The 8,233-nt window shown below is 34.2% G+C and overlaps 1 non-coding gene across 1 annotated transcript; it reads left to right on the top strand.

Moving 5' to 3' along the window:
* Window positions 1-733: 733 nt before the first annotated feature.
* Window positions 734-840, top strand: LOC121206891 (small nucleolar RNA R71). The gene has a single exon (XR_005902068.1). It is a non-coding gene; the product is annotated as a small nucleolar RNA R71 (small nucleolar RNA).
* Window positions 841-8,233: the final 7,393 nt, after the last annotated feature.

The raw sequence follows: 8,233 nt of genomic DNA, 5'->3' as shown, positions 1-8,233 counted from the left end.
TTTCACTTGTTCTTTTGGATTGGGTTCGGTGTTACTAGGTAAACTTCCTGGTGGTCTCTCTGAAGTCATCTTAGCCAGCTGTCCAATTTGATTCTTGAACCCTTAGATCGATGCTTGCTGATTTTTAAGTGCAATTTTAGTGTTTTGAAAACGAGTTTCTGCTACTAAAATAAATTTGGTCATCATCTTCTAAAGGTTCAGCTTTTTCTCTTGCTAGTAAGGTTGTTTTTGGAAGCCTGGAGGGGGTGGTGGTCTTTGATTCCCTTGGCCTCCCCATGAGAATTTTGGGTGGTTCCTCCAACCTGCATTGTAAGTATTATTATAAGGATTATTTTGAGGTCAAAAATTATTACCCATATAATTCATTTGTTCGTTCTCCATGTTGTGGCCATAGGGTGCGTATTCTGAATTGCTCATTCCACTACCACTTGTGTCGCACTGCATTACTGGATGAATCTGAGAAGAACCAAGTAAACCATCAATTTTTCTATTCAAAAGTTCTACCTTGTTAGAGAGCATAGTAACTGAATCAACATTAAACACGCCGGCTACTTTCATCGGCTTTGTCCTCGTGACTTGCCACTGATAATTATTCAATGAAATCTCTTCTATAAATTCATAGGCCTCTTCAGGTGTCTTATTATTAATAGTCCCACCAGTAGCTGCGTCAATCATCTGTCTAGTCGAAGGATTCAGGCCGTTGTGAAAAGTTTGAATCTGTAGCCAAAATGGTAGCCCATGGTGGGGGCACCTTCTCAATAGATCCTTGTATATCTCCCATGCAGCGTAGAGTGTTTCTAAATCTATCTGAACAAAATAAGAAATATCATTCCATAATTTAGCTGTTTTAGCCGGTGGAAAATATTTAAGAAAAAACTTTTCGGTCATTTATTCCCAAGTGGTAATTGATCCTCGTGGTAACGAGTTCAACCACTGTTTAGCCTTATTCCTCAATGAAAAGGGAAATAATTGAATGCGAATGGCATCATCAAAAATGCCATTGATCTTAAAGGTGTCGCAGAATTCTAGAAATTTGCTAAATGAATGTTTGGATCCTCATCCTGCAACCCATCAAACTAAACAAACTGTTGTATCATTTGAATCGTGTAAGGTTTTAGTTCAAAATTATTTATAGCAATAGCAAGTCTAACTATACTCGATTCAACTCCTGTTAAACTAGGTTTAGCATAATCATACATAGTACGAGGAGCAGGATCCTGATTTACTGGGTTCGAAATAGCCACAGGAGGTAGCAGATTATTACGATTATCAGCCATCTCCTCGGTTGTGATTTGAATATCGTCCTCTTTCCCTTCCTCTATATATCGTAGGCTTCACCTTATCTCTATTCAGTTTCTGCGAGATGTGCTTTCGATCTCACTATCAAAAAGTAGAGGTTCTGACAGGTTTCTTCTAGTCATAAACTATAAAAACCTACCAGAAGTAAATAAAAGAAAATTTAGTAATATAAAAAAAATTAAAATAAAAATTAAATTGAAATAAAATAAATGGCTAAAGTAATAAAAATTAAGCGTTTCTAATATCTTAGCTCCCCGGCAACGGTGCCAAAAACTTGATGGCCGCAAAACTAACTAATAATTCAACGGCAAGCGCACCTATCGAACAGTAGTATAGTTATGATGAGACCGGAATATCGTATCCACGAGGACTAAAAGTACTAGTAGTTACTCTCTTTTTATTATCTAGCCTAAGAATTTAATGGTGTTTTTAAATTAAACTAATTTTCTAATTTACCTAAGATCACGACAGAGGCGAAAGTTGGAAAATACTTTAGGAAAACCAATTGAGAAGACAATACCTAAGAAAGAATCCACCTAGACTCACTTATTACCTTTGACTTAGACAATTTATTCACTTGACTTATTCCGTAGAAATCCCTAATTATGTTAATATCTCCTTCAAGACTAAGAACAACTGACTCTAGGTTGATTAATTGAAATCTCTTTCTAATTAAAACACCTATTGTCGCATTAACTCAATCTATGGATTTCCTTATTAGATTTGACTCTAATCCCGCAGATTTATGTCATCCTATCTCTAGGATTGCATTCAACTCCGCTTAATTATTAATGATTTACGCTTAAACAAGGAATTTTGCTCCACTGAATAAGCACATCAAAAACCTAGATTAATATCTTGAAATATTAAAGCAAGAATTAAAATTCATAATTAAGAATAAGAACAAGTATTTATCATATAAATCAAAGCATAATAGGATTCGTCATAAGGTTCATCTCCCTTAGGTATTTAGGGAGTTTAGTTCATAATAATAATGGAAAACATCTCAAAGTTTGGAAGACAACAAAACATAAAGAAAACCCAAGAACTTCTAGGATGGAAATCTTCAGTTTTGATGTAGATCCTGGCTCCGAGGTGATTCCGATGGCTAATCGCGAGTATTTTTTGCCTCCAACTCTCTGTGTCCTCCTCATCCTCATCTAGGGTCTTTATATAGACTTTTGAATGCCCAAATTAGCACAAAATAAGCCTTTTTTGAGTCGAACGAGACTTGGGCTCGACGGCGACACGGCCGTGTGCCACGCCCATGTGAAGATGTTTAGGCCATGTGCAATTCTGACTTGGATTAATGTCAACACGGCCATGACACACGGGCGTGTGGATTACCAATGTGGAACTGCCTAGGCCGTGTGAAATATTGATTTAGGCCTAATTTGTCCCTTTTTGGCCCGTTTCTCGCTCTTTTTGTTATCCTAAGCTTGCTTGAGTATAACACATGAATTTAAAGTATTAGGAGTATCGAATTTAATAAAATAAAGGAGAAATTCATCCATAAATATGCCAAGCATGGGGTAAAAATATGTATATATTATGGTTTATCAGTTCTCTTGGCTTGCAATTCGTTATCGTCACTCTAAGCTTCACAAATTTCTTAAAGGAACATCGACCTAGCTCTCAACTCCATTACGATAGCATCATCATCTGATAAGGCTAACAGAGCATCCATGGCTCTCAAAGAAAACAAGGATTTCCTACTTAGGGTATCGGCGACCATATTCGTCTTTCCCAGATGATAGTCAATTTTTAACTCATAATCTTTTATCAACTCTAACCATCTCTGTGGCCTAAGATTTAAATCCTTTTGGGTCATCAGGTATTTCAAACTCTTGTGATCGCTGAATATTTGGCAAGTCTCACCATGCAAATGATGTCTCTAAATCTTTAATGCAAACACAATGGCTGCTAGCTCTAAATCATGTGTCGGGTAATTTTTCTCATGCGGTTTCAGTCGTCTAGATGCATAGGCTATCACTCTGCCATCCTGCATAAGCACACATCCCCAACCATTCAAGGATACACCACTGAAGATCACGAACTCCATTCTTGGCTCAGGTTGTGTAACAGCCTAATTTTTAGTGGTGTCGGAACAGTGATTCGAGATCACTAAATCTGACAAATGAGTAGGAAATATTATTAATTTAGTGAGTATAAATTAAATGTGAAGTTAGGAAAAATTTTGAAATAGTGAATAGTGTACTAAAAATAAATATTAAAATAATTAGAATCGAAAACGAGGTATCGAGACCTCAAGAATTTTAAATCGAGCCATAAATATTTTTATAAATATTTATGGAGTGTTAATATGTTAGTATTAAATTTTGATCAAGAAATTTTAAAGTTCTGATAGTTAATTGAACAAAAAGGACTAAATTGTATCAAATGCAAAATTGTGAAAAATGATTAAATAGCGTAATTGATAAAAGAAAGAGGGTTTAAAAGGAAAATAGACCCAAGGACTATTTGGGCTGGACGGCAAGGGCATGAAATCAGCAATAAAATAAGGAGAATTAAGGGAAAAATTGGAAAATTGTAAAATTTACTTAATAAAGCTAGGACTAAAGTGGAATTATCTAGAAAAACGCCATGGAGGAGTTCCATTAAGCTGGTTTTTCATATTTTTACTCCAATTAAGTTCAATTCTTGATTATTTCTTGAAATTTTTGTGTTTTTGTGACTTTTACAACTAGGTCCACTTGTTGAAATCATTAGTTTTTGATTCTATGAAAGAAATTGAAGGTTTCTATACATATGTGCTGAAAGTATATGATGATTTGGCATGGAATTAGAGCTTTAAATTGTTTATATGTTGATTTTATTGTAAGAATTGAATAGAAAGTGAATGTTTGGGACCTAATTGTAAAAGAGTTTGAAGTTAGAGTTTTACGTGGAAATTCTGAATTTCAATAGTTATGAAATAACTTATAATGTTTATGAAAAGTATTAATTGAGAAAATTATCTTAATTGAGGGATTAATTGAGCAAGGACTGAATTCTATGAATTGTGAAATTTGGGGCACAATGGAAATCAACATTTTGCACTAAAACTGTTTTGGACAGCAGCAGTAGTCTAACTTTGAAAAATCACCAAAAATTTTATAAATGGAATTATAGGATGAATAAAATATGAAATTAAAGCTTATTTAGTTTAGTTTCTTATAAAAGAAATTATGTAAGCAATGTAATTGTAAATTATGCGATACAATAACTTTTGTGAGACATGGTCAGAATGATTTTGGGTTCCCTGTTCTGACTTTGTAAAATCATAAAAAATTAGATAAAAATAATTAGGGGCTTAAATTAATATTTTTAGAATCCTGAATGAGTCTATTTTCAAGATAAATAAATGGAAACATCATTTGAATCCTTTACGAGAAGATAATTAATTTTTAGTGAAGAAGGGTCGGAACTGTCAGACAGCAGAACAGGGGAGACTTCAATGAATAAACTGTATTAATTGGCCCAACCAAAAATTATGAACATTTTATGGTAAGAAGATAGGTGAATCTAGTTTCTGGTAAAATTTATGGATCTTAATTTGGACTTCTGTAGCTCAAGATAAAAATAATTTAGTGACTATGACACAGATGGACAGCTTGAATATTCACATAAGTAGGCAGTCAAAATTATGGATAATGTTACCTACAAGTGTGTTGTTTATACTAAGAATGTGGATGGAGAGGAGGAGGAGGAAACTATACAAAAAATATATGAGTGACTCGTGTATAAATTGATCACATGCCCGATTATAATCGATAAGTGTTGAATTAGAAACGATATAATGTTTTATTTGGAATATTTATTATGAAATTATGATTATCGCTATAATACAAAAATCGAACTTGTGAATTTATATAACTAAATTTAGTGACCATTTGTTAATATTATTAAATTTCAATATTATCTTATGAATGGTGATTAATATTTATGTATGTTAATTTTTGAAAATAAGTAAATTATGTACAAAAGTTATGAAATTAAACTGAGAATTTTGGAGGAACGAAATGCAGGAAATGAGTACAATCTTTCAGTGAAAAAGATGAATTGACGGTAAATTACCCAAGTAAATCAAGATTCAGCATTTGTTGTGAATTCTCGTGTTTGCTTTCCGTTTAGCTCTTACAAGCTTCCGTTAACTCATATGAGTTTCAGTTAACCCTTTTGGGGTTTCGGTTCAGCTCTGGTGAGCTTCAATTAGCCTTCGGGCTTCCGTTTAGCACTTCTGTGCTTCAGTCAGCCTTTGGGCTTCCGTTTAGCACTTCTGTGCTTCAGTCAACCTTCGGGCTTCCGTTTAGCACTTGTGTGCTTCAGTTAGCCTTTGGGCTTCCGTTTAGCACTTGTGTGCTTCAGTTAGCCTCCGGGCTTCCGTTTAGCACTTATGTGCTTCAGCTAAACTTCGGGCTTCCATTTAACACTTATGTGCTTTAGCTAAACTTCAGGCTTCAGATCATGAAGGTCTCAATTCCGTAAGACGTTCTCTAATTTGACAAAGATTGGTAAGTGAGATATGAAATTAGTATTGGTAGACTTATGGTTATTATTGATATTGATCTGAAATAAGTGTACCCATTGATATTTAAATGATTCAAGGGGTAAAGTTCTGATATGAAATAATATGAGTTTTAAATGAATTATTACTGGTATATACCTGAAATATATGGAAATAATGGTACGTGAAATATTAATATAATGAAATGAATGATAAATGTTTATAAAGAAGCAGCAAAAGAATGATATGTATCATGATATGCAAAAACGTAATTATCTTTAATATGTTGTTATAAGGGAAATTATGTATGTTGAGACGAGCAATAAACTCAAGTGTGATATGATGAGAAAATAAGTTTATCTATGTTGAATTTATATGAATATGTTCAAGTATGCTAACAAGTGTTGCTGTTGATGCTTAGACAAGTGCCAAGCTATTGGTTAAATGGTAAAATGTTTATTTTTGTATGATGTGTTGAAAGGGTAAGCGCTCAAATGAAAATGTACTTATGCTCATGAGAGAGTGCAAGTTTTAAGTTATGCAATATCTTATGAAATGACTTATCATGTGATTAATTGAAAAGAGTTATGTCCAAACGCACTAGCTTGTGGGTATGATGGCATGGTATGCTTATAACCGGTGTGTTATACATAAAGAATGAGTGTGGAAAGTAAAGAAATACATATGAAAATGAAGGAACTAGGAAAAGTTAAAATTTTATTAAGATAGAGATGATATGTATAAATAATGCTGTGGATTTATTTATTTTGTGAATTGATGAATATAACTTCCTGAATATTGTGTAAACCACACGACCTAGCCACACAGCCTGTGACCCCTTATAGTATTGCAAAAAAAAAAATTTAATATTTTCGAAAAAAATTTCTGAGTTCTCAGTTAAATCCCGATATATATATTTTGGGCTTCGATGGCTCACATAAGAGACACTATGATTAAATTTGATTGATTTCAGGTATGAATGTTATGTGAAGCGAAATTTCTGTTAAATGATCTGTAAATTTTGTTAATACTCCGAATCCTTATTCTGGCGATGGATACGGGTTAAGGGTGTTACAAGTTGAACTAACACTGGAGCTTCAGTAAACAACATTTTCAATTTCTCAAAACTCTGTTGGCATTTTTCTATCCATTCAAACTTAACATTCATTTGTAACAACTTCGTCACCGGAGTGGCAATAATCGAAAATCCTTTAACAAACCGTCTGTAATAACCAGCCAAGCCTAAAAAGCTTTTGACCTCTGTCACATTCTTCGGCAGTTTCCAATCAACAATGGCTGAAATCTTACTTGGGTCAACTTTAATATCGTCTCCCGAAACAATATGTCCTAAAAACCCGACTTCACGAAGCCAAATTTCACTTTTAGTGAACTTGCCATACAACTGTTTGTCCCTTAAAGTCTGCAAAATAGTTCTCAAGTGCCCGGTATGCTCCACCTCATCTCTTGAATAAATCAAAATATCATCGATGAACACCACAACAAATTTATCCAAATAGGGTCGAAATATTATATTGATTAAATCCATAAACACGACAGGAGCATTTGCTAACCCTAATGGCATAATAAGGAATTCGTAATTGCCATACCTCGTTCTAAAGGTAGTCTTAGGCACATCTGATTCTTTAACCTGCAACTGATAGTAGCCGGACCTCAAGTCTATCTTTGAAAATATTGTGGCTCCTTTCAATTGATCAAATAGATCACCAATCCTTGGTAAAGGATACTTGTTCTTTATTGTCACCTTGTTGAGCTGTCGATAATCTATACATAGTCTCATGGAACCATCTTTCTTTTTCACAAATAACACATGAGCACCCCAAGTTGAAAAGCTCGGTCTCCTGAAACCCTTGTCAGTTAACTCCTATAACTGAACCTTCAACTCTTTTAATTCTATTGAGGCCATCCTATAAGGGGCAATCGAAATAGACATAGTACCAAAAGTCAAATCAATGCCAAACTCTACTTCCTTAACAGAAGGTAACCCCGACAATTCCTCCGGAAACAAATCTGAATATTCACATACTACCTGTACTGACTCAAACTTTAACTCAGGCTCTCTAGTGTTTAGCACAAAGGCGAGGTAAGCTTCGTACCCCTTTCTTATACATCTCTGAGCAGACATGGAAGAAATCACTGCAGGCATGCCATTTAATTCATCTGGTTCAACCTGAAGAACATTATCATTCTCACATTTCAGTTTCATAAACTTTCTTCCATAATTCACTACCACATCATGAGTGGTCAACCAATCCATACCAAGAATTACATCAAACTCATCGAACGGTAATAGCATAAGATTATCTGGGAAACAATGACTCTAATTATTAAAGGGCAATTTTTACACACTTTATCAACTAACACATACTTGTCTAACTTGTTTGACACCTTTACTACTAATTCAGTAGG

The sequence above is a fragment of the Gossypium hirsutum genome, chromosome A01 (assembly GCF_007990345.1).
Source record: "Gossypium hirsutum isolate 1008001.06 chromosome A01, Gossypium_hirsutum_v2.1, whole genome shotgun sequence".
NCBI lineage: Eukaryota > Viridiplantae > Streptophyta > Magnoliopsida > Malvales > Malvaceae > Gossypium > Gossypium hirsutum.
The sequence above is the reverse complement of the archived record's forward strand: the minus strand, read 5'-3'. Positions and strand labels throughout refer to the sequence as shown.